Source organism: Lissotriton helveticus, chromosome 3_1, assembly GCF_964261635.1.
Source record: "Lissotriton helveticus chromosome 3_1, aLisHel1.1, whole genome shotgun sequence".
Lineage (NCBI taxonomy): Eukaryota > Metazoa > Chordata > Amphibia > Caudata > Salamandridae > Lissotriton > Lissotriton helveticus.
In genome coordinates this window covers 2,070,693,474-2,070,719,638 of record NC_136061.1, presented here as the reverse complement: position 1 = coordinate 2,070,719,638, position 26,165 = coordinate 2,070,693,474, and the positions used below count along the sequence as shown (strand labels likewise).

The 26,165-nt window shown below is 50.0% G+C and overlaps 1 protein-coding gene across 1 annotated transcript in view; it reads left to right on the top strand.

Moving 5' to 3' along the window:
• Positions 1–26,165, top strand: part of TICRR (TOPBP1 interacting checkpoint and replication regulator) — a 581,214-nt gene that overhangs the window by 61,623 nt on the left and 493,426 nt on the right. The gene's annotated exons all lie outside the window — the stretch shown is intronic.

The following is a 26,165-nucleotide window of genomic DNA, read 5'->3' as shown; positions in this document are numbered from 1 at the left end:
GGAGTACTTAGACGCCGCCCATGCTCGCTGACGTCAGTTCTTCTTTTTTCCGCGCCAGCTAGCGCAGATCCGGAGAAGCTCTACCCCTAGTCATTTTTTGACTAAACTTTTTGATCTTTTTGATCATTTCTTTCTTTGAGTCTTCGACTCTATCGGTGCCGGTAGGGATGCCCGGGTTCAAGCCCTGTTCGAAGTGCGACCGATTGATGTCGGTCACAGACCCCCATCGCCGGTGCCTGAAGTGCTTAGGCCTCGACCACGACGACCGCACCTGCTCCGACTGCCGGGCCCTGACGTCAAAGGCTAGGCGGGAGCGGTCCCGCAGGCGGCTCGAGCTCCGGCAGTCGGCCCCGCGCCATTCCCGGTCCCACGGGAGGTCGAGGGACCGGTCGCGGGGTCGGAGTCCCCGTAGCTCCGGGAGTGGACATCGGTCGTCGGGATCCAAGACCTCAGGTAAGAGGCATGAGAGGTCGGAGAGGCATCATCTTTCCTCCGACCCACCCCGACGCTCGCACCGCCCATGCGGCTCCGAGAGAGTAGCAAGCGCCGCCGCCTGCCCCACACCTTCGGGTCCCTCGGCACGGCACGGCGCGACGCCGGAGGAGATCGAGCGGTACCTCATGGCCATGAGGTCCCTCCCTCCTCAGCCGGGTCCCGCGGCGCCTTTGGGCCCAGCGGTCCCGGCTAGAGGACCTAGCGGGTCGGGCGCTTCGGCCGGACGCCGCGGGTGACTTCGGTCCCGGCGCCGCAGGCCCTCACCGGATCCGCTTCCGGATCCAGGTCGTCGCCGGTCGACCCCACGACCTCACCGGCGCCGGCCCCGAGGGTGTCGCCCCCGGCGCCCATTGTGGGCGCCGTCCCCAATCTTCCCTTCGGTCCGACTCTGGCACCGGAACGGCGCCGCTGGGCGCCGCTTCCGACGGCCTTTGGAGATTTTTATTTCCATGAGGAGGCCCAGTCTGTTGACCCTGGATTACAGGAGACTGGTGACGAAGGTGATTGGGAGGGGTCTGAGGACCCTCTGGCACAGGAGTGCCAGTCTCAAGAGGACTGGACATATGAGCTTGGGGAGGCCAGTGGTATTGACACCTCGCCAAACACTGGATTTGTCTCCCCTCCCACCGTGGCTACGGAGGAGGGGGCTACTTACAGCGTAGTGTTGACGAGGGCAGCCAAGGCCTTGGGCCTTGAGCTCCCCGTCGCGTCCGTGAGGACTAATCTCCTCACTGAGGTTCTTAAACCGCAGGCAAGCTCCAGTGAGCCTCTGCTGCCGTTTAATGAATCCTTATGTGACGTTCTTGTGGGAACTTGGTACAAGGCCGCCACAGGTCCGCCTGTGGATAGGAACGTGGCCAGACGCTACCGCCCGGCTCCGGGCTTCCCTTGCTTTTTGTCCACCCATCCCACCCCTGAGAGCCTGGTTATCCAGGCCTCCACTTCCCAGACCGCATTCCCGACGGCCCCACCCGATCGGGAATCCAAGAGATATGAACAGTTCGGAAAGAAAGTGTTCTCGTCCCTGAGTTTGGGACTGCGGTCTGTCAATACCGCGTGTCTCTTGGGCCGCTACACACACACCCTGTGGGACACGGTCGCGGACGTGCTGCCACAATGCCCGGAGGAGGTCCGGGCTAAACTCGCCCAAGCCCTTGTGGAGGGTCGAGATGCGGCACGATACTCTATCCGGTGTGGGCTGGATACCACGGACTCGCTGGGCAGGGCGATGGCGACGACGGTGGCGGTTAGACGCCACGCCTGGTTGAGGTTCGCCAATTTTTCGGCCGATGTCCAGGCCACTCTTCTGGACATGCCGTTCGATGGCCGTTGCCTTTTTGGCGACAAGGCAGACCATGCGCTGGAGCGTTTTAAGGACTCCAGGGCTACGGCCAAGTCCTTAGGCCTCTCGGCCACGCGCCAGCAATCGGGTGCCGTTCGCTCCTTTCGTGGCCACGGAAGGGGCACCCCCACACGTGCTGCCAGCCACGCACCGCAGAATGTCCAGCAGCGCGGTGGCGGCCGTGGAAACCGCTGTCGTGGCGGACGGGGAAACTGCTGTGGCGGCGGTCGGAATCAGCGGCGAGGCCAGTCCCCACCTCCCTCCGCAGCACCTGCCTCAAAACCTTCCTAGTCTGAGTTTTCAGGCCCATGTGACGCCTGTGGGAGGTAGGATTCGCCATCACCACTCCACTGGCGCACTGTCACATCGGACAGGTGGGTGCTGCAAATCGTCCGAAGGGGCTACTCCCTCCCCTTCGAGGCGACCCCTCCAGCCATGCCACCGCAATTCCACCGCGTGTCGGGGGATCACTTGCAACTTCTGCAAGAGGAAGTCACGGCCCTCTTGGCCAAGGGGGCCATCGAGTGCGTTCCTGGGCCAGAAGTAGGGTGTGAATGTTACTCCCACTACTTTCTGGTGCCCAAGAAGGGCAAAGGGGGGCCTGCGCCCTATATTGGACCTACGGAACGTCAACGGCTTCCTCCGACAAGAGAAGTTCAAGATGCTGACTTTGGCTCAGGTCTTACCTGCCCTGGACCCTGGACCCCGGAGACTGGATGGTAGTGTTGGACTTGCAGGACGCTTATTTTCACATCCCCGTCCTGCCGGCCCACCGGCGTTACCTGCGGTTCACGGTAGGCCACGAGCACTTTCAGTTTACCGTGCTCCCCTTCGGCCTTACCAGCGCCCCACGGGTGTTCACGAAGGTGATGGCGGTGGTCGCAGCTCATCTGCGCAGGTTAGGGGTGTCAGTCTTCCCCTACCTCGACGACTGGTTGTTGAAGGCGGGCTCGCCCCAGACAGTCGTCAGCCACCTCCAGACTACGGCCGACCTCCTGCACTTGCTGGGGTTCTCCATCAATGTGCCGAAGTCGCACCTGTGTCCCTCTCAGAAGCTCCTCTTCATCGGAGCGGTTCTAGACTCGGCACAGTTTCGGGTTTACCCTCCCGAACAGCGGGTTCGGGATATTCAGGCTCTGATTCCGGTCTTTCAGCCTTTATCCCAAGTCTCGGTCAGGTTGACGCTGCGGCTTCTGGGACTGATGGCCTCCTGCATCCTTCTGGTGCGTCACGCCTGGTGGCGGATGCGGGCTCTGCAGTGGGACCTGAAATTTCAGTGGGCCCAGCATCAGGGCAACTTGTCCGATCACGTCTTGATCTCGGAGGGCACTGCGAGACCGTTGCAGTGGTGGCTCACGGACCACGATTGGGTCAGTGGCAGATCCCTCTCCCTACCCCACCCGGATCACGTAGTTGTGACGGACGCGTCCCTCCAGGGCTGGGGTGGCCACATGGGAGAGGCGGAGATCAGAGGACTCTGGTCTCCGGCGGAGGCCGGGCTCCACATCAACCTGTTGGAGTTACGGGCAATTCGTCTAGCACTGAAGGCATTCCTCCCCTCTGTCCGGGGGAGTGTAGTGCAGGGGTTCACGGACAACACCACCGCCATGTGGTACTGCAACAAACTGGGTGGGGTCGTGGACCCTACGCCAGGAGGCTCTGCGCCTCTGGCAGTGGCTGGAACGTCAGGGCGTGACCCTGGTGGTTCAACACCTGGCAGGTTCTCCGAATGCCAGGGCGGACAAACTCAGCCATCGGTGCATGATGGATCACGAATGGCGTCTGAGCTCGGACGTGGCGCAAGGCCTCTTTCAGCAGTGGGGAGAGCCTTGGTTAGATCTGTTCGCCACCGAAGAGAACGCGCAATTTCATCAGTTCTGCGCGTTGGAATTTCCAAGGCGGCACTCGCTCGGAGACTCTTTTCGTCGCGAGTGGAGTTGCGGTCTATTGTACGCATTTCTGCCTATACCACTTCTGCCCAGAGTGCTGAAGAAGATCAGGCGCGACCGGGCCCAGGTTATCCTTGTGGCTCCGGACTAGGCACGAAGATACTGGTATCCCGAGCTACTCAGCATGTCAGTCGATCCCCCCGATTCGTCTGCCTCTTCGGGAGGACCTTCTGTCGCAGCAGCAGGGGACGGTCCTCCACCCGAACCTGTCCAGTCTCCACCTACAAGCTTGGAGATTGAGCGGCGACAGTTAAGGCCATTTGACTTGCCTCCCGAAGTCTGTAATGTCATTCTGGCAGCCAGGCGTCCCTCCACAAAGTCGGTATACGCCTGCAGGTGGAACAGATTTGTGGCATGGTGCACAGCAAAGGCTGTGGACCCAATTACTCTGCCCCCCTTTCTGAGGTTCTCCTCTTTCTTCTTTCTCTTGCCCAGCAGGGCTCTGCTCTGGGCACTGTCAAGGGCTACCTTTCTGCCCTTTCTGCCTTCTTAAGGCTAGCTGATCAGTGTGAGAAGTTGGCCTGATATATAATGTTCACTATTCTAGTGAGCACTTTGTATCAGTCCAAACAACCCTTATTGATGATTGGTTGTAAGTCAACCTTTTTAGACCAGCTATCCTAGTAGCATGGACAAGAGCAGTCTAAGGCTAAACTCTAGAGGGCGTGTTAAGCCAGCTGTTTTACCATCACATATACCCCTTGAACACCAAGTGAAAGGACACCACACAAGCTGTTATAAAAATAAAAGGATATTTATTTAGAACACAACAACCCTGGACTCTTTATGAGGACAGGGTGCTAAGCACAATACAAAGCTCTTAAAGAAATACTGAAAGTCGCACAATTTACACAAATGCCCGAGGGGCACGGGAAACCATATACTACAAAAGTGGAATGCGAAATACTAGCAGGTAAGTAACTAATCTCAGAGGCTTTGGGATCGCTAGGACTGTACTACTGAACCTTTAGATTACTAGCAGGAGGTCTAGGGGGATCGGGTGCAGAGTGTGCACTCTCACGCGGGATGCGGAACAAAGTCTATGGAAGCTAGATTTCGCAAAGTTAGTGTTATCGGACGAATCCGACTAGATAGAGCTGAAACGAAAAAGGATCTGGACACTTAGATAGTTAAGCTATGCTGGAGCACCGAAATGCTCAGGTTACCTAGCCCAGGGGCTGCGTCTGCATAGGTCTGAAAAGACGTCGGGAATCCTCGTTGCAGTCTATGGAGCCTGAAAGAAGAAGTTGCTGGCAGGCGACCAGTGAAGAGATTCGGAGGGATCCAAGCCTGGATCGGTGAAGAAGGAGACCTGTAAGCAGAGGGGACCAAATTCTGAATCACTAGCCAGTGATTAGGTGGGCACCAGGATGGCACCGGGCGAAGTCACCTCGACCAGGTGAGTGGGCGACGCTGGGCTCTGCAGTCTCTCGGACCAGGAGGCGTTGTCGGCGACCAGGATGGAGGTGCGAGCTGTCCCACGAAGGTATCTGCTGTCGACGTCGCTGGACCCAGGATTGGGGCAACAACTCTTGGCAAATGCAAGCCCACGCGGTGGACTCAAAATGGCGTCTGGAGTGGACCAGGAGGGTCCGGGGTGCTCCTCTGTTGGAGGGGAGCAAGGGCCAGTCTGGAGCAACCAGACCAGCAGTGTTGTCGTCGTGGTTCGTCGTCGGGAGGGTCACTAGCCAACGGGCAAGTGACCTGGACAACGCGGTGAGCAGCAAAGAGCAGAAGGGCCCCACGCCGATCTCGTGGATGCAAGGGGGCTGGACTTCGGTGCTGGAGCTGTTCAGGGTCGGGGCTTCTCAAACCCCAAAGCACTCACGCGAGGATCCCTCGGCGGTTGTGCTGGGCAAGCGTCGTGCAGTCTTGAAGATGGCCGGTCCCTTGAGGTCTCGTCACACCCACGAATCTCAGCTGGGCTGATGATGCAGGTAGAGGTCAGAGGTGCGAGGGAAGCCGGTTCTCGTCGAGCTGGGCAGTCTTGAACCGGAGGAGAGACTTACAGCAAACCGTGATGCTTGGTTGGTGCCTGCGGGTACAGGGTGACTACTCCTTAGTCACAAGGGAGAAATCTTAGGAAGAAGTCTTGAGTTCCTTTCGTGGAAAGTAGTTTCAGGATTCAAAGATGATCTAGTTTGGAAGGGGGCCTGCTCCTACCTTTAGCCTGAGAAAAGGGGCTGGCACGCGACTAAGTCCTGCCCTATGGGTGGGACTAGGAGGCGGGTGGTTACACCCCTCTCCTTTGTCCGGTCTCTCCCCAGCTCAGGGGTTGGTGTGCCCCCAGAACTGGTTTGAGCCGGCCTATGCATAGTGAGCACCGGGGTGCCACTTGCAGTCACCTTCCTCTAAAGCCCTGCCTACCTGGGATACACAAAATCCTGTCTGGGATGGTGCTGGCACCGCCCTTGACAGGAAACCCTTTGTCCTTGCCTCCGTTGCTGGAAGGACTCCCAGCAGGTGGAGGGCAGACTTGTGTCTCGGTGGCAGCATCCATTTTGTGGAGCTGAGGCTATGTCTGACTTTAACCGGGGTTACAGGTTGCATACATGTCGTGTCCCTCTAGAAGGGTGGAATGCTAACCCTGTCGCCAGAATTGGCGAGGGGTTAGTATTCCAATTTGTATGACACCTTACTCGACATGTTTTGATAAGGCTATACCAAAGTTAGCATATGACCGCGAGGTACATAATGCACTTAGGAGTATGTGGTATAGCGTTATCATGGAACAGCTATTAGGACTTGGTTCCGCAAGCTGCAAACGGGCTCAGCTAATGCCAGAGCACCATTTCACATTATTCCAAGCACTCTGCCTTCAGGATTGATAAGGCCTGCCATAGGAGTCACTGATAGGAATATATGTGTCCATTTTAGGGTTAGATATAGGAATACTATATCTAAAGCGAAGGGTGTGTACACCACCTTGCCCCAGCTGTCAAGCAGCCAGTTGTGTCAGTTTTGGATGGCCAGCCAGGGGTGGCATAATACATGCTTCAGCCCCTGGTAGGCCCTGGGTACACCTATGCCCTGGATACCTAAGGTATACTGTACAGGGACTGATAAGGTGACTCGGTATCCAATCAGATATGTACCTAGGGTACATGGAATCCATTTTAACAGAGAGAGCAGTGGGCCTGTGGTCCTGAATGGCAGGGCCCCAGGTCAACTAAGTCAGAAAACCAGCAAAACACCAGGCAAAAAGTTGGGGGCAACCATAGTCAGGGATCTACCTTCCTACATTCAGCCTTCTCTGTTCAAGTCCCCTATTGTAAATAGATTTCTTAAGGGCATCACACACATGTTCCCTCCTGTTCCCTTCGTGATGCCCCAGTGGGACTTGAACCTTGTTCTTACTTTCCTGATGTGCTCTCCCTTTGATCCGCTTCACAATTGTCCTCTTTGCCTTCTAACTCTAAAGACTGCTTTCCTGGTTGCTATCACCTCTGCCAGGAGAGTGAGTGAGCTCCAGGCCCTTTCTTGTACTCCACCTTTCCTTTCTGTCCATCCGGACAAGGTTGTGTTGCGTACTAAGCCATCTTTCCTGCCCATGGTTGTCTCAGCCTTCCACATCGGGCAGTCCATCACCTTGCCAACCTTCTTCCCGCCTCCGCATCCCTCTAAAGAGGAAGAGCGGCTCCACCGTCTGGACCCAAAACGTGCGCTCTCATTCTACTTTTATCGCACACGCCGGTGGATGACCAACTCTTTGTTGGTTACGTGGGCGCTAAGAAGGGGAAGGCGGCACACAAGCGGACCATCTCCCGGTGGATCATCTTGTGTATCCAGGCATCTTACTCCATGGCTAAGAAGGAGCCCCCTGTTGGATTGAGGGCTCATTCCACCCGAACCATGGCGACTACAACTGCCCTGGGCCGGGGAGTGCCCTTGCAGGACATTTGCCAGGCAGCTACGTGGGCCTCACTGGACACGTTTGCAAGACACTACTGCCTGGACAGTCAAGTCCGGAGGGATGGCTTCTTTGGCCGTGCCGTCCTCCAGGACTTTCTGGTGTGATTATTGGTTCGCAGACCCACCACCGGGGTTGGTATTGCTGGGGTATCTATTCTAAGGTAAGGAATCTATCACTAACGTGTATCTTTCAGATGCACAAGTTACTACTTGTGTAACGATATATCTGTAAGAGACATTAGTTAGTGATAGATTCCTTACCGACCCACCCATCCTCCCCGTTCTGCGATATCTAGGGTTAAGGTCATCCCCTTTCAGGGCCCTAGTTTCTTGGCACCAGTGTTGGTTCTATCATGGTTCTGCGTATCTGGCGCGGAAAAGCTGTGTATCAGAACTGACGTCCGCGCGCATGGGCGGCGTCTAAGTACTCCGACGACGTCATTCCGGCGCTAACGACCGACGCGGACGACGCCTACCGACGCGCAGGGGTATTGCTACGCAAAAATTTCCGGATCCAGTCTGACGCCTGGGGATATTCTAAGGTAAGGAATCTATCACTAACTAATGTCTCTTACAGATATATTGTTACACAAGTAGTAACTTGCGCATCCCCACTCGTCTTTCCTCTATCGCTGTACGTAAATTGTACTTGTACTGCCACCACCTTTCTTATCAGAATTGCTATGCCTATTCGTTTTAGTCAGGGCGTTTCATTGGAATTGTACTGGGAAGTATCTGGATTTTAGTCTGAGCAAGAGATGCGCCTCTTGTAACAGTATTACATCTGCTTCTTTAGTATACAACCAATTCAATAGAGCTTCATGTGTATTGATTCAATAATTTGTTCAAGTCTTTAAACATTTTTTATATCTCAATAATCTCTGGCAAATCAGTTTTTGTTGTTGTAGTAAACAACAAAACCCATTTCACCCCACTTGAAATTGATCCTACATCCTGCAACACGCTTAGCCTGCCAAAAAGAAACACTACATCACACCTATCTCTCTGCTGGATGCCCTTTGAAGCCCAGGGCTGTATACAAGACTGCTTGCATCACTCAGAAGGCCCTACACACAGCCGCTCCCAGTCACCTGGCAGACAAACTCAAGCTTTCAGTAGGTTCCAGGCCATCGCAAATAGCCAAAGTATTATTGCTAGTACCCCTGACCTTTAAAAAGGAACTACCTCTGGCATAATCCTACTGGAGTAGTGCCTCTATAAACTGGAACAAACTACCTCTAAATCTTCACACTGCCACCTTGATGGTGACCTTTAGAATGGAACTGAAAGCCCTCCTCTTTTCAACAATACTTTAACTAGGATATTGCAGCCAATCCCCTCCATTGAGAACATGTCCACTCACCTACTAAACAGAATTGAAAGCAATACGTTAGTTAAACTCTTGTTGTACATCCTCTCCATTCAGAGCATATTTACTCATCTCTTGGCATAGAACTACACTACCTCCAATTCATCATCAGGTGCTTACATATGTTTCACTGCTGTATATACCTGTTGTATAACTTGTTTCCTTTCTTCTATAATCTTCTATTTGTACTTACAGAGCTTCTGTAACTATCCTGGATAATATTTGGAAATTCATGAACCCTCTAACTGTGTATGAAACGACTTGTCTACTGTAAAGCGCTCTGGCATCTTTGAATAATGTTTGCTCTATATAAAAATACAAATATATTGTTAATCAATGATTGCTTTGAGCATGACTTTGTAATATATACAACAAAAGATTTTTCAACAGTCCTTCTGTTGAGGATACTGAGCATTCTCATAGATACTTGTATCCGCAGGTTCCAAACCTGTAGAACAATCGAGGAGGTCAGATCTAGAAAGCTTCAATGCTCTCAAGTCGCTTGTAGAGGGCGTTGAACTCTTAGATACTAGAAGTAATGTCAGGCAGTGTCACAAAGGCCATAAAACGCCTACCCCGGTGCAGCGATGTCACTTCCCTATTTTCCACGACTTCGACTTGAATTCGGAGCTTTGCTCTTTCTAAAAAAGTTTCCGCACACAAAATTCTTTTGAAGCAGTACCAGGTCTCCTTCCAAGAAAATCCGGATGAGACCATTTAGGAATTGTGACAGACAGATGTCTATTACGGTCTCCTATGCAGTGTGTCATTCACTCTTGGGTGAGACCATGACATTGAGGCCTTTTTTTCTTGCCTCATCATGCACCCATAGGCCATAAAAGAGCGGAAGGCTAAGGTCTTCATGGTCGTGGGCAGAGAAGACCATTGATGCCGCAAACAGTCAATGCATCGCTCTAGGAGTCCATCCTCCTCTTCATCAGGCAAGAAAAAGAAGCAACTTAGGAAGTCGAAGAAACACTTGAAAGGTAAGTGTCTCCGTTACTCTCCCTCTCCCACATGACCTTTGTCCTCAGGGTCTGAGGTATTTTACTTGACTCTGGTGGATCCACCTCTGTGCCAGTCCTGCCAGTCCTCTTCTCTTCCAGGGGATCCTCATCAATAGTCCTAAGCACTGAATATTACCGCCCATGTACGGGGACCCCAGAAATAAATCCGGGTTGTATGGCGCTCAAAAAGGTGCGTCACCCTCGCGATTGAACCAAACCGCTTAACATGCCACAAATCCTTCACATTGAAGAAAAAAGGGGGGGGGTCATACTTCAGAAGTCTCTGTACATAAGGTAATTAAAAAGGCTGCAGAGTTCACTCCAAAACAAATGTTCTGTCTGAGGTTTTTTGCTTTCTGCTGCAACATCAGAACACACCCTACCCTTCAATGAGTATATTTTAAAGCACACTATGGCAGCATGGGAGAAACCTTATCCCACCCCTGCAGTCAACTGTCTTGTAGTGCTATATTCCAGGGTTAGGCCCATGTGGCGAAGCAGCTACTTTATCACATTGTCCTCACAATAACATTTCAGTCGTTAACTTTTGCACAGATTTGTTTGCAGGAAAATGTAGATTTTCCTAATAGTTTGACGGAAAGTCTTAATTTTATTAAAGACACTGAAGCGAGTATTATGCTTTTCTTATCTTGCTTTAATCACAATAGCAGCCAAGAAAAGTGAGAAACTATAGTTCCCAGAGGCCAGGCGTAAAAACTGGCCAATGGGTACACAATAGAACAGAAACCTTCAATCCAATCAGAGCATGGTAGCATGAATAACGTCACGACTGACTGCGGACATTCCTCTTTTTGCTGGCGAGCAGCTCAGATACAGTCCATAAAAAACGGAGCAATCGCTAGCACAATAGAAAAAGCTAAAGTCCAGTAATAAAACTCTTGACCCATATCCAACCAGGATTGTCGAACCGCAGGAATCACTGAAGAAGACTCCAAACAGGAAGGAGAGCTGTCCAGACGAGGTGGAAGATGCCTTGGCCGGTTACTAGATCCATCACGAAGATGCAGGCGGCAACGTTGGATTCGCTGAAGGGAGTTAGAAACACAGATTAGAAGTGTTGATGAGGGATAATACTCGCCTCCGTTTCTGTAATATAATTAAGACTTTCCGTCATAAACTATTAGGAAAATCTCAATTTTATGTCGACACCGGAGGCTCCCATTATGCTTGTTTAAAGCCTATCAATTACCAAAGAAGCAAAGTATCAACAGGTTTGCAATAAAACATGCGAAAAACATTGTCATTAGACTAATCTGCTGATCTCAGAATGTCCTCCAAACGGGAGCCAGCCCAAAAGGCCTTGGAAGCCATGGCTCCCCTAGTAGAATGTTCTCCGATAACAGACGTCAATGCCCGCAAGGCACATGACCCAACGAACCCAACGGGCCAGAGTAGCAGAGGAAACAGGAAGGTGGGGCTTACGAAAAGAAATTGGAAGTTGAGAGTGAGCGGACGTTCTGAGATCAGAAGTTCTTTGTTCATACACTTTGAGACATTGACCTACACATAATTTAGGATGAGCAGTTAAACAAGGGTAAAAAACAGAGTTCAAATTTGTCTTAGTCCGTTTAATAATTTGAAACAAAACACTTGTAGGAGAAAACTGACGGGAAGAAATATCCAATGCTTTAACATCGGAGACTCGTTTGTTAGAAACAAGACACAGTAACATGGTAAGCTTAGCAGACAACCTTTTCAGAGAAAGAGCAGAATTGTCCGGCAAATCAGAAAATAACTTGAGAACTACATTAACATCCCATAAACTGGAATACTTAGTGTAGGAACTGGGATCACCAGTTCCCCAGGGGGGTAGCTTGGCTCGAGCAGGTAGGCACCCGAAAGCTTAGGTGTAAAGTGACCATACAGTACACACATCCACTGAGGCAGGTAACGCACACAATGACTGAGACCACACCAGTAAGTTTGAGTAAAAACCAATAAGCTTTTATCTAAGATTAAGGTTCAGGGTAATCACTATTCAAAGCATTCGTTTCTCATCCACGCATTTCATCAGGGGAGCAATTCAAGAGTTACTTGCGGGCATTTCCTTAACCATGCATTATGCAGGAGTCGACATTTCAGTAGGGTAAAACCAAACATTTCATTAGGCAAAAGTAAACCTTTCCTTACTCGGGAATAAACATTTCAAGAATCAATTTCAGTAGGAATAAGCATTTCATTGATCAGGGATAGCCATTTCATTGAATGGGGGTAACCATATCATTGAGCAGGAATGTACATTTCAATACTCTCCTCAAGCAGGGATCAACCTTCCATTAAATATATATAAACGTTGTGCCTAAGAACCAGTAAAGCAGTGGTACATGAGCAGGAATTCTCTAGGTCCTGCCTCCGGGCAGGTTGGAACAAACAGTACCCCCCTTCACGCGGGGTTAGCCTTACTGTAAGTCAGGCCCCCCAAATGGTCCAGCAGGGCTCCTGCCCAGTTCAACAACTTCCGCAATACAACTGGGGCCAACGGGGCCCTATGGCAGTTTCCCGAGAGGAGGGGCGGTCGCGGGGCTTCCTTTCTGCACCTTGGAGGCCCCGCGTTCTCTCCAGCAGGCCGCCCTCCTCCCCCGGGGATTACCTGCAGTCTCCGGCCACTGAGAAGGCCCTGGCGGCATTTGGCGGCTCGAGGCGAAGGGGGGGGGGCCCTCGCTGACAGGGGAGCCCCCTTCGCCAGTTCTCTCAGCCTCCGCGCTGCTTGGGGACTGGTCACGGGCCTCCCGATGACGCCTCGGGACCAGTCGGGGGTGCGGCTAAGACTAGGCTCCGCAGCCTCCACCAATGGTTGGACAGGGAGGTTGTGGGTCGGGCCCGAGCCAATCCGAGGCTCACTGGGAAGGGGCTCGGCCTAGCAGCCAATCAGGCCGCAGCGCTGGCCCGGGCGGGCTCGTGACGTCGCGTCCCCTGTCACGCGACGCGAGGGACGGCTTTTGGCCTAGTGCGGCCCACTTTGCAGTCCGGCGGCCCTCTACTGGCACCGAGGGCCGCCGTGACGATATTCACATGCGGGGGGGCCTGCCTGGACAAGCGCTGGGCCGCGGCAGGGACTACGAGGCCCAGACTGCCTTGCGATGATCCGGGGGCCGCCCCAGCACTCCCGGGGCCGCGGTGGTGGAAGCGACGGCCCTCCCGAGGATGCAGTACTTCAGGGCTCACAAAGGACCGGGGCTGCGGCGGTGAGTCACCCACATACAGGCAGCGCTTCGCAGGCACAACAGCGCTTTTGGGGACACAGCACGTTGGGAAGCAGGATGGCGCTTGGCACTTATAGCGCCTCGGGGTTAACAACTATCTCTGGAATCACAAGCGCTTCTCAAGGGGGCACATTCGGAGAGCTCTGGGTAGGTAGGGAAGGCAGTATAGCAGTCTCAGCAAGCAGGAAGTTCAGGCAAGGCAGGACAGCGCTGGTGGCCCAGATTGAGGCAAGGGGCGCAGAAGTGACACAGCCCAGTACCTGGTTGATCCCCAGTAGTCTTGTGGGCAGTCAAGGGTTCCTCTTGGCGCTTGTTGGTTCCTGCGCCCTTGATGGGTAACAGATTCTTGGTTTCTTGGAAGGGGCGGGGGGTTGAGTTGAAGGCTGCTGACAGGATTCCTCAGCAGGTCACTGCAGGTGGTCCCTGGGTTCCCCTCCCACCGGGCCAGATCAGTGGGCTAGTTCAGTGTTCCTCACACAGCTTGGTGGGCAGCGCCTAAACCCTGTCATCCTCAGTGGTATAGGTTTCTGACTAGGCCCTACCGCCTAAGTCTCCTGCATAGGGTCTTCCAGGTCACTGATGCCCCAACTGACTGAAAACTTACCCTCATTTTCTTATATAGGCCCAGGTCAGGTGACCACTCTCTGAGGCGGCAAAAACAGACTCCGCCCCTACTCTAGAAGGTTCCAGGAGCTTCCCTAGTCTAGCTATGGGCAGGCAAGGCAGGCTGGTATGGCAACAATGTTTAAGGGTTTCAGCCAGCTCCTGGCAACTAGAGTGTGGCTAAAAAGACCACGCTGCAGTAGCAGGGGCCAGTGGCAGCCATGTTGGGGGAAGAGAGCACCTGCACCTTAGCATTGATTAGCAATGGGAAGGTGCTCGGAGACCTAAGGCCAACAAAAAAGAAGGTGGGAAAAATTAGTCAAGGGCAAATAAAATAGGGAAAGACCACCCTAGGGCTGACAGGTCTAACACTTAGCCAACAGAGGTTTGGAACATCGAACTCCTCGGAGGAGGCGACAAATCAAAGGGTTAACACCCACTGGCTTGCCGTCAATTGGGGAATGATTAAGAGAAATGGCAGATCTATATGACTTACCGTCACTGGCTTCAGAAGACAAGAAAGTGACCACAAAATTTAGAGGGGCTGAAAAGGGATCGATATGTCTTTCCAGACACCAGCTTGCCCATAAAGACGAGGCAGATTTGTAGGCCTTGGCGGTCCCAGGGGCCCAGGCTTTGCTGATAGAGAAGCTTCTTGCGAAATGAGGAGGTCAGGAGGGACAGGCTAGAAACTTTCCAAGCCGACAGAACCAGCGAATTGTCCAGGATTAGATTGTGTGGAAGACCTAAGGTGCTTCAGGGCAAGTTTTTGCGAGCAGGGAGGAGAATTGGGAAATCCATTGCCATCTCCAGAAGGGAAGGAAACCAAACCTGAGACTGCCAGAAAGGGACCACTATGACCAAGGTTGTAGACTGTCTACGTACTTGGGAAAGTACTCTGTTGATCATGAGGAAAGGAGGAAAGGCATAGTTGAGGTGAAGAGTCCAATCCTGAAGGAAAGCATCCATAGCTAGTGCCAAAGTATCCGGGGCCAACTGAAGAACAGAGGTAATTGGGTGTTGAGGCGAGAAGCAAAGAGATCGATCTAAAAAGGGCCTCATTTTTGGGATAGAGATCGAAGACTGATGGAAGAAGCATCCAATCGCTGGAGTCCCGAAGATAGCGAGAATGCCAATCTGCTATAGAATTGAGATCTCCTGGAAGTTACTCCACTGTGAGTGATGGCTTGTGTGACAAACAATACTCCACAGGTTCTTTGCAAGGTCCGCAGGGGGCTTGGATTTAGTGCCACCAAGATGGTTGATGTAGCGCACCGCAGAAACATTGTCCATACGCAGGAGAATGGAACACCGAACTCTGTTCTTGGTGAGACTTTGGATCGCAAAGCATCTCTAAACAATTGATGTGCAATTTCGACTCCTCGGGAGACCATGTACCGCCAGTCGAGATTGGTCCACAACGGGTTCCACAGGCTTGCATCTGATTCTAACACAAGATCTGGGACCGAAGCGAAGATAGTTCGCCCGTTCCAAGCATCTAAATGGTCGATCCACCATTGAAGTTCGACGTGAGATTCTTGATCTAGAGCGATAAGATCGGAGTAGGCTAACCCTTGTCGCAGATGCCTGATTTTTAATCGGTGAAGGGACCGATAATTGAGAGGACCTTTAAAGATGGCTTGGATGGAAGCGGAAAGAAGGCCTGCTATTCTTGCGAGAGACCTGAGAGAAATGAGGGAGGTCCGAAGAACCTGAGAAATTTCTGGCTTGATGGTTGAGGCCTTTGATTGGGGAATCGGGAGCGACACAGTGGAAGAGTCCACTAGGAAGCAGAAAAACTCGATGTCCTGGGAAGGAAGGAGCATGGACTTGTCGCGATTGAGGAGGAAGCCCAGGATTGGAGAAGAGATAGTGGTATTGAGATCGGACAGAAGAAGACACTGGTCTGTGTTCATGATCTGAATGTCATCTAAATTATAAGCCTGATCCCCAGGGATCGCAGGAAAGCCACCACTGGTTTCATGACTTTTGTAAAGCACCATGGTGCTGACGACAGACCGAACGGAAGAGAACTGAAGCAATTGGTTACTCCTAGCTTTTGGAATTGAAGAAATTTGGTATGAGAGGGATGAATTGGAATGGTGAGAAGTGTCCTGCAAGTCTAGTCTAATCATCCAATAGTTTGGTCAGAGGGTATCTCGTAAATTAATGATAGTCTCCATTTTGAAGTGGCGATACACCACAAATTGATTGAACTATTTTAGATTTATAACTGGACGCATCTTTTTGTTATTTTTCTGCACCAGGGAAATAGAACTGAGAAACCCTGTAGGATTTAAAGGGCAATTCGAATTGCCTGTTTTTGGAGGAGGCCTTGAACCTCCAGAGAAATGATCTGAGACATCTCTGCCGAGAACACTAGAGGAGGAGGGAACACAGTTTGGGAAGGCGGCGCATAAAGCTCTATAAGATAACCTTGGACTGTATTGAGGACCCAAGTGTCTGTGATAAGAGTTTGACACTTTGGTAGAAAACATTTTGACAACCTCTCACCAGGGGAGGTGGAGAAGGACCTAACTTGTTGGTTGTTGTTGCGGAAATTCTTTTGACCTCTGCCTCCGAATCCACAGCCTCTTTGCAGGTAGAATTGGGGTTTGTAGTCTTGGGAACCGGAGTTGAAGAAACCTCTGGAGCCTTGGTTGGGATAAGAATGGCCGGTAGAGCAACCCCTTCCTCTGCCAGCCTGTCCAAAAACCTGAGGTTAAAAAACTTAAATTGATTGTTGCGCCTTATCCAAGGAGGCAAAGGTAGAAACAAATCTGCTGATATCCTTAACCAGAGAATCACCAAAGAGGCGACCATTCGCCTTATTACCAGGATCCTGTAAAGCCAAATTGGCTAATTTGGGGCCAAGTTTGATCAAAAGTCCTTTGCGGGGCTTGTGTGCAATAGCCGCATTCGCAATTCCTAAAAGACAAAAGACTCGTTTGACCCAAAGACAGATATCGTCTGCAGACAACTCAGTACCCTCCAGGCGAGCAGTTTCAGCCAAATCAAATATGCACGCCAAAGGGCCCAACACATCAAGTATTTTATCCTGGCAGGTGGACCAAGCCTTGTCCACCCCTTTGCGCGGGTCTTTGCCAGACTTTGAGAAAAAGGTGAGTGAAGGTTGGTCAATGGAAGGGACAATGGCAACTTTTTCAGCTAAAGAGGGTTTAGGACACTCAGACTTCAATCTAGATCAAGTAGAAGCCTCCAAGGGAAGACGGAGACTTGCAGAGATCTAATCACCCACGTGCGAGGCAGGAAACCACTCGGTGGAATTAGGGTGTCGAATGGAAGAAGGGTCGAACATGGGAACCCCTTCCGAATCCAGGACAGGTTCAAAATTAAAAGAATCTAATTTGTTTTTTTTTTAGCAGGAGAGGAGGGAGGGTCAGACACATCAAAAAGATCAAAGAAATAATTTGCCTCATCCATGTCGTGTGTCCAAAATGGTGGAAATAACCAATTTTTTGGGTACCTCCTGAATGCTTCGATTTAGTTTTGCACTTACCATCCGAGCTTAACAACCCCTCCTTAGAAGGAGGCCTGAGAGGCACATAGTCTTCTATTAAGTGGGAGGAAACCTCGCTATTCAAACGTGAAGCAGAAATCGAAGCAGATGGAACCACCTTTCTTTTTCTGCTATACCCCGCAGACTGGGCTAATGCTTTGGACAACAGACTCATCATGGAATTCTCCATGCCTTTTGAAAAACGTCTCATAGACGTTTCCACTGCAGACTCCACTGAATTATTATTAAACTTATTTAAATCGTTTTTGAAGGCCTCGCCTTCTTCATGCTGCCGGTCTGAACCTGGAGAGCTTTCAATTTCCATGGTCTCTGAGGGTTAAAGGAAGTGGAGGCAGGAAAGGGTTAACCTAAAAACAAGCACTGGCGTTGCCAATAGGTTTCGCATTTGGAAAGTTGGAGATATTGGTTTTGTAAATGACATTTTATATTTATATATTGTTATTGACAATGCCAATAACAATATATAAATATAAAATGTCATTTACAAAACCAATAGCTACAACTTTCCTACTGCGAGACCTATTGGCAACGCCAGTGCTTGTTTTATGAAGTTGTGCCCACATGAGAATATTGAAAAAATATGCTTTGTATTAATTCAAATTAGGGATTGTTTTTTGTTAAATTCTCAGTAACAGCTGCCTAAAATCATGTCAGAAACTGGTAAACTCGACTGTCTGTTCTATGGTCTAACTGCCTTTTGTCAATGTGCGCGGCGCACAGGTACCCGGTGAAGTCCTGCTCGGCTTCACCCATCGCAGGCCGCTGAGCCAGTAAAGTGCAGTGCGCAAATGAATCCCATTGGTATAGATTTTCTGCCACCTCCAAGTACATAAACTGAGAATGGATGCCATTAATGTTATGTTAATGATGAGTGGATCATTAATGCCTGAGAAAAAAAATGCCATTTGTAATGCTAATACTGTATTACGCTCTGTGAATGAGCTGTTGCTCCCAAGCACGGCCATCCCTTCTGTGGCTGTCCCACCAAAGCTCCTTGAGTGTGATGACGACACAGGATGATGTTCCTGGAACTGTAAGATGCATGCAGAGAGCATCTGTGACAACGCATAATTTCTAGTGGGTGGTAGGTAAGAATTGCTAATCTGATCTGCTTGAGTAAACTTAAAACAAGGATTAGGGTAAGATTCCCGAATATGTTAATCTTCCTTTACAGAAGTAAACTCCAGTCCTGCCATCAACCCCATGGTTTAAAGTTTGAGCGAACAATGAACCAATTAAACTTCAGAAAGGAAACAAATCTCCCGCACAAGTTCAGTGATTGTTGTCCAAAATACTGAATCGTTTTCATTCTTAGGTTTTTGGCTCGGTTGCAGAGGACCAGGAAACAGGGCAGCATTATGTTAGCGTGCACCTGTAATGCATTTCCAATTAAAAGCACTGTCGACAAACTTGGTTTTACATCTTTCATGTTACCGCGGCAGTCATTGAATAACCACAGATCCAAGACAAACGAGTTACACACTAGGGCTACAGAATGAAAAAAAACCTGAGACACAAAATTGTTCGTCCAGGGTTTGTTTACTCGTGAGAGATTTGGAATCGTCTGCAAATCGTTTACAAAATGGAGGTCTTACTTCTTGGGGCAGCGGCCACACACGCACTAAAAAAAGACACTAGTGAGTTACAAATTATCCATATGTTTAAGAATGTGCGGTCGCTGAACGTGATTCATACGCCAGGAGTAACACTGCGGTAAAGGCAAGTTTTCACGATGCAGTGATTTGTTACCACATAAAAATGTCATCTCATTAGCACAAGTATAGGTGCCCAGGATTAGCACTTGCCTTTAAAGGATTAAAACCACCCAAGAAGTTCGGTAATCCTCCGAAACGCGCAGGTCTTCGGCCTTCAAAAGACACCATCAAATAGCTGAAATTGATAGCTTTAAATGAAAATCCAACCTAACAGTATTGACAAACATGCTGGTCTCCGTTGCCGTTGCACCGTCACCGTGTGTGTCGAGGGCGCAGTACTAGTAAGGTGGTTTCTTTGTGCTAAAGCTTCGTCTTTGTTTTGAGTGGTGTTGTTCTGTCCGCCACCATTGCATGAAGTGTTGCGAGTTGTCTGGCTAAAACAGTCGAGTCATACTGCGAGATAGTTTGGGGGTAGAGGAGGGAGTCTGTTGTATGTAAACCCAGAACAAGTAACAAACGGGCCAGTGAGGGGATGCGAGAGAGAAGGCAGGCGCTGGAGAGGGAGGGGGTGGGCTGCCCATATGGAGAGGGAGGGGGGTGGGCTGCCTGCTGGGCTGGGCTGCCTCTGATCATCTAATGCGAGTCACGGAAGGCAGGCGCTGGAGAGGGAGGGGGTGGGCAACTCGAACGACCATATGGCTGGGAGAAGCTGTGTGAGGGAGGCTGGGCTGGCTGGGCTCGTTCACGAGAGGCTTGTGGTCACGCGATTCTCGTGGTGACTCACATGCACTGTGAAGAAACTGCAGTGGTTTGACTAGTCGATCAAGCACTTGAATTTTCGCCTATTACGTTCACAAGCGAATGATAATAGGCGAAACCTAACCAAAGAGCAGGAACACAAACAGGACACTCCCCTTCAGGGCATAACTAGCGCGAAGGAACAGTAGCTCCGGACAAGCAGAGCGAGCAGACAGAAGCTCCAACACCGCCGCCGAAATAGTAGGGAAAAACCCTCATTTTCGGGAAGAAAGGTAGCAGTAGAAAAGGTCACTTCGCGACGGTCGAGACCAACCGAAACCCGCACGCATGGGGCGAACAAAGCAAAACGGAACGGGGAAAACGCGGTGAAAGCGGCGCAAACAATGCAGCGGCGAGCTCCGCATGAATTAACAATAGGGAATACATGCTAAAACATTACTATATAACGTAATACAATACAAATATTAAATTATAGTAAGAGCAATGAAGATAAGTCACTTATCTGACTGCGAGCAGCAAGAAAAGAGGAATGTTCGCAGTCAGTTGTGACGTTTTTCATGCTACCATGCTCTGATTGGATATAAGGCTTTTGTTCTATTGTGTTCCCATTGGCCAGTTGTTTCACCTGGCCCTCTGGGAACTGTAGTTTCTCACTTATCTTGGCTGCTATTGTGATTAAAGCAAGATAAGAAAAGCATAATAGGAGCCTTCCGTCTTGACATAAAATATTGGATTAGTTCTTCTGAAACTAAACTGGTTTACACATGTAGCTTCGTACAACATTATCACAATGCCCTGAACATCATGTACAAGGTCTCCTTGCAATATGTACAAATGTCTTCTCTATCTTCATCCACTGGGCGACAGGGCTCTCTACATATCCATAACATCACTAATCTATATGTAAATCGTAAGGCTGCTTTCTAGTATAAAAGATAAGCATCCCAATAGATTAGTGATGAAGGCACTTCAGCTGCCACTGTGTCCATGCACGCTGAGAATTCACTGCACAGTGGTCTAACATCTCCTGAGCGGTGTGTTCAATTACTGCTTTGTTTTATATGCCTGAATATATACACTGTTTTAGCACCTTGATGGAACTATACTTTTTACGCTTTTGGTGCTTGTAATCACTTTTATCTGCTGTTGTCTATTAATCATTGCAGCCCATATTTTATACAAAAATAACATTGGTTCAATAAACTTATTGAAAAACTTCCCACTGTGTACTCCCTGCATACTTCTCTGAGAATAAGTGAGCACGAGTTACTGAGCGAAAGGTTCTGTACTATTTCCATGATCCCTGGGGGGTAAGGGTTGTCCTGTTCAGTGGTTTCCGCAAACCATTTGCTCCCTGATAAGGTTAGGGGAGCTTATGGTGGCACTGTGAGCTAGCTGGTCTGTAGGCCAACAAATCCTGCGGGAGTCTGGAATCAGTCTAGACACTGCGCCCCTAGTTTATGTTGTCAAACAAACTCGCACATCCTACAAATTAGTAGGAACTACACAACAGTAGGTCACCACTGTCGGCCAGCTCCAGGTAACCCAGTGTACCTGTCAGTACATCCATCAGTGCAGTTCCGAGGGATAATCCATAGGCACTTTTCTTACATCTCCCTCGAATACGGAATAAAAACGTCTTGAGGATTGGGGCAAAGGACTTTTCCATTGACTGTATCACCCTGAAGTCCCTTAACATGAGCAGCCCTCTAGCCATGTAAAATTGTTCCCTATGCAACATGGCCCAGTTGACCTTGCAACATGTTTGGATGACATTAAGGACCATTTCCAGGCTCTCATTTTAGATGGTCAAAATGCCACCAGCCATATTATCAAATCGTGCCTATATTACTCTACATTCAGTGTCCAGTGCCAAAGGTACCTCCTTACCTATATTCAACCTCTGTGTATTTGGCCAGTGCACCCTTATGGACTTTCTTTTTGATGGGGTTCCTCTTCTTGATGAAAAGGTTTGCTCCATCTAAGTCCGTTTTCAAACCAGCAAGACCACCACATGCTCCCCTGGTTTGCACCTCCCACCTCTGAACAGAGATTGCCACCAGCTAACAGATTGCAGTGGTGGTTTAGTTGGTAGAACATCTATTCTCTTAGTGCATTCAGTCTATATCTCCAAGTATTGGTGCCCCTCAAGGTTCCGCTAGCTGCATCCCACTACCTGGTGCCCACAAACCAGTGCCCGTTTGGACCCAGTAAACCATGAAATAAAGATATGTCAACCTCAGCACTCTAGTATGCATATGGTATTAATTTATATGGTTATATAACCAATTCAAAGTACTAGCAAGGCATCGATTCTGGTCTGGCTGTAACAATTTATTATAAACATATCACAAGAGTTTTATTAAATCACAAATTTTTAAATTTAAAATACAATAGAAAAAATTATTAGGAATAGACAGCTTGATGTAACAATCCTGAAAGACAAAAGAATAGTGCAGATAGGCCACAAGTCACCCATAGTAAAAATGTTGCACAATTTTTCCTAGGGGTGACTTGTGGCCTGTCTGCACTATTCTTTCGTCTTTCAGTAGACGCACACGGAGTGTAGTCTTTAAATTTAAATGCTGGAACCTTTTTGTACAAATTAATTTTGTGTTTTTCCTGTTTCCTTATGGATTTTGATGACTTATGGACATGAACAATGAAAATGTTCTTATGGCATTATTTGCAGCCTTGAAAAAGTTTAAAAGAAACTAAACACTTGTCTGCTGTCGGTTCAACGCTTAAAAAGGAGGATTGTTACATCAAGCTGTCTATTCCTAATCATTTTTTCTATTGTATTTTAAATTTAAAAATTTGTGATTTAAGAAAACTCTTGTGATATGTTTATAATAAATTGTTACAGCCAGAACAGGATCAATGCCTTGCTAGTACTCTGAATTGGTTATATAACCATATGAATTGATACCATAGGTATACTAGAGTGCCGATGTTGACATATATTTATTTCATTGCCACCAGTTAAATCGCTTTCGCAGCTTCTAAAGAGGGTCTTCCTTTTGTCCCAGACAATGCCAGCTGCAACTCCCAGAACAGCCTAATCCCCACATCAAACAATACCGGGGTATAAGCCGGGCTAAGTGTTGTGGATCCACCTTGCCACCTTCCTTTTCTTTTGTCTCCTCTTCTTCCTCACTGCCAGAAAACCGGTCTAGTTTGCTTCCCCCTGCTCCCGAAGAGGTTGTGGGAGAGCAGGTGTTTCATTTTCCTCTGGCCTATAAGACCATTACTTCGGACCACATGGTCCTTCAAATCATAGAAAAGTGGTACACCCTTCCCTTTCTTAAGGCTCCTCTCCCCCATCCTACCCCCTCCTTCCCTTTCAGACCCCCTAGCCATACTACAGCAGGAGGTTACAGCTTTTCTCTTGAAAGGAGCAGTGGAGTTAGTGAAAGAGCAGGAGGGGGGCCAAGGATGTTATGCCAGTTACTTCCTCATGACCAAGAAGGGCGGCAGTCTGTCTGATCGTATACCTAAGGGACCTGAACTCCTCAGTAAGGAAAAGTTCAAGATGCTGACCTTAGTTCAACTTCTACTGTAGCTTGATTAGTGTATGTCGTCACTTGACCTGCAAGATGCATATTTCTAAATCTCTATCCTGTTGTCAGAGCAGAAGTACTTGTTGATGGGTTCTATGCACTACCAGTTTTCGGTACTTCCTACGTCCTAACATTGGCACCTTGAGTTTCACAAAGGTTATCGCAGTGGTTGTGAAGGTGAAGGTCGGGCATCCCATTTTCATGTATCTGGACTATTGAGTAATCAAAGCAGGTTTGCCTGAGCTAGCGTCTCATCATCTGCATTCGTCCGCATCTCTGCTGTATGACCTGGGATTTTCAATCAACAAACCCGAACTTCACCTGTGACCTTCCCAACGGCTCCAGTTCATAGGATCAGTACTGGAGTACTGGACACCACCCTTTCCCCCTGTATTCCTGATCGACGCGCTTCTGCTGTTGCAGCTAATTTTAAACTCGTGTTATTTTTAATATTGCTCGCGCTGCTGATAACTCGCCCCCAGAGCTGCTAGAGCTCATTCATTTTGCGCTGCCTACATGGGTGTCGGCTCGAGGCCGGGGAACAGTCAGGCTTACCTGCACCCTAATTGGCATTTCACCCGCATTTGGCGGGATTCAGACAGCCTAGTGGGTCCGTCCGCCATATTGGGTGGGGTTGAAGGCTGGGAGCACTTCGGGCGCCATCTTGCGAAGGGCAAGGGACGCAGGAGGCGGACTCCCGCACTCAGGTGAGCTTATTTAAGCCTCTGAGGGGGTGCTTAGATCAGAATCTGATCGACGCGCTTCTGCTGTTGCAGCTAATTTTAAACTCGTGTTATTTTTAATATTGCTCGCGCTGCTGATAACTTGCCCCCAGAGCTGCTAGAGCTCATTCATTTTGCGCTGCCTACTTAGGTGTCGGCTCGAGGCCGGGGAACAGTCAGGCTTACCTGCACCCTAATTGGCATTTCACCCGCATTTGGCGGGGTTCAGACAGCCTAGTGGGTCCGTCCGCCATATTGGGTGGGGTTGAAGGCTGGGAGCACTTCGGGCGCCATCTTGCGAAGGGCAAGGGACGCAGGAGGCGGACTCCCGCTCGGTTCAATACTATAAAAAGGATGGAGGTGCAAACGCGCAGCGGTTGCGCGCAGCGGGCGCGACGTAGGCGCGCCGGAGGTGCGCCAGAGGTAAGCCCGTTTGCGCCCGTTCGCGCAGCGGGCGCGCTTCGGGCCACTCCCTCTGCCCCTCCGCACTCTCCACGTCTAGTATATTCCCGGGCTGCCTTATTGGAACTCAGACCGAGCCAGGTATTCCTGAGTCAGAAGGGTACTGCCCTAGCCTCGCTTAACACCCTCTCTTGTGGGTTGCTTAATGTTCGATCGCTCTGTAAGCACCACACAGAGATCGCCCTCCTCATCGAGACCTCGGGGTTCGATGTTCTGTTCCTTACGGAAACTTGGACGTGGGAGGACTGTTTGGTCGAACTGGACTTGGCTTGTCCTCCAGGTTTTAAAATTACCCATACTCCCCGGTTGAAGAACAGGGGGGGTGGAATTGGTGTCATCTATAGAGAAATGTTGGGTTTGTCCCAACTGAAAATCAGAGAGGTCTCGGGCTTTGAACTGATGGGGTTCTCCTTTAAAGATCTGGAGAGAACATTGGTCACGGGAGTTCTATGCTATCGCCCACCGGGCTCGGCTCCTTCCTTGTCAGATTTCATCGACTTGATTTATGACCTCTCCAATACTCACTCTAAGCTATTGGTCCTAGGGGATTTTAACCTGTGGTCGGGTGGCCCGCTGGATAGTGCATTTACGACACTTTGCCAAGCTCTCACTGATATTCAACTGGAACAATTGGTCCTGTCAGCCACTCATAGGAGAGGCCACGCCTTGGACCTGGTCTTTGCAGACGCACAACTAGTGGCGGTCAATGATATCCTATGTCAGTGCTGGACTGACCACTCACTGGTTGCTTTTTCCCTTCATCTGGGGGTCCACTCCTTGGGGAATGCTGGTGCCGCACAGACCAAACTGGGCAGACCTTGGTCTAGACTATTAAATTCATCAACTCTGCCCTCCCTTTTACCAGATAATTTTTGACTGAGTGACTCAGTGGAGGAAAGTTATACCACTCTGTGTCAGTCCATTATTAACACCTTGGACAAGGCGGCGCCCCTTCGTAAGTCTCGTAGCAGATTGAACCGGGCCTGTCCATGGTATACGGAGGAGTTGCGGCAGTTGAAGTTGAGCTGCTAACGTGCTGAGAGAGCCTGGAGGAAGCAGTACTCGCCCGTAGCGAGGACTTCTTTCAGGCTGGCACTGCAGGGCTACAAGGCGCAGATTAGGTCGGCTAAGGCTGCCTTTCTAGAAACCACCTTGAACCAGGCGCCGAACAAGTCACAAGCCCTGTTTAAGATCGTCAGGGATTTAACCCATCCTAAGTGTGTGGCTAACACGGTCCCTGCGTCGCAGACCTTGTGTGACTCCTTGGCGGATGCTTTTGAGGAGAAGATTGCTAAGATCCTGGAAGGCCTAAAAAACTCGGTGCCTCCGGCGCTCGATGTGGGAGCTCCAGGCAGCCCGTCCAGTCGACCCCAACCGGTAGTATTTGACTCCGACTTGGGTGCTCCGGACGGACTGCCTAGTCGACCCCAGCCGAGTGATCCAGACCTCAGTATGGGAGCTCCGGACGCTCCTTCCAGTCGACCCTTGCTGAGTGGACTTGCCCTTGCTTCGGGGGCCTTGGGCGTTGGGGCCGGTCCAACCTGGCAAAGCAGGTCTGCCTTGAG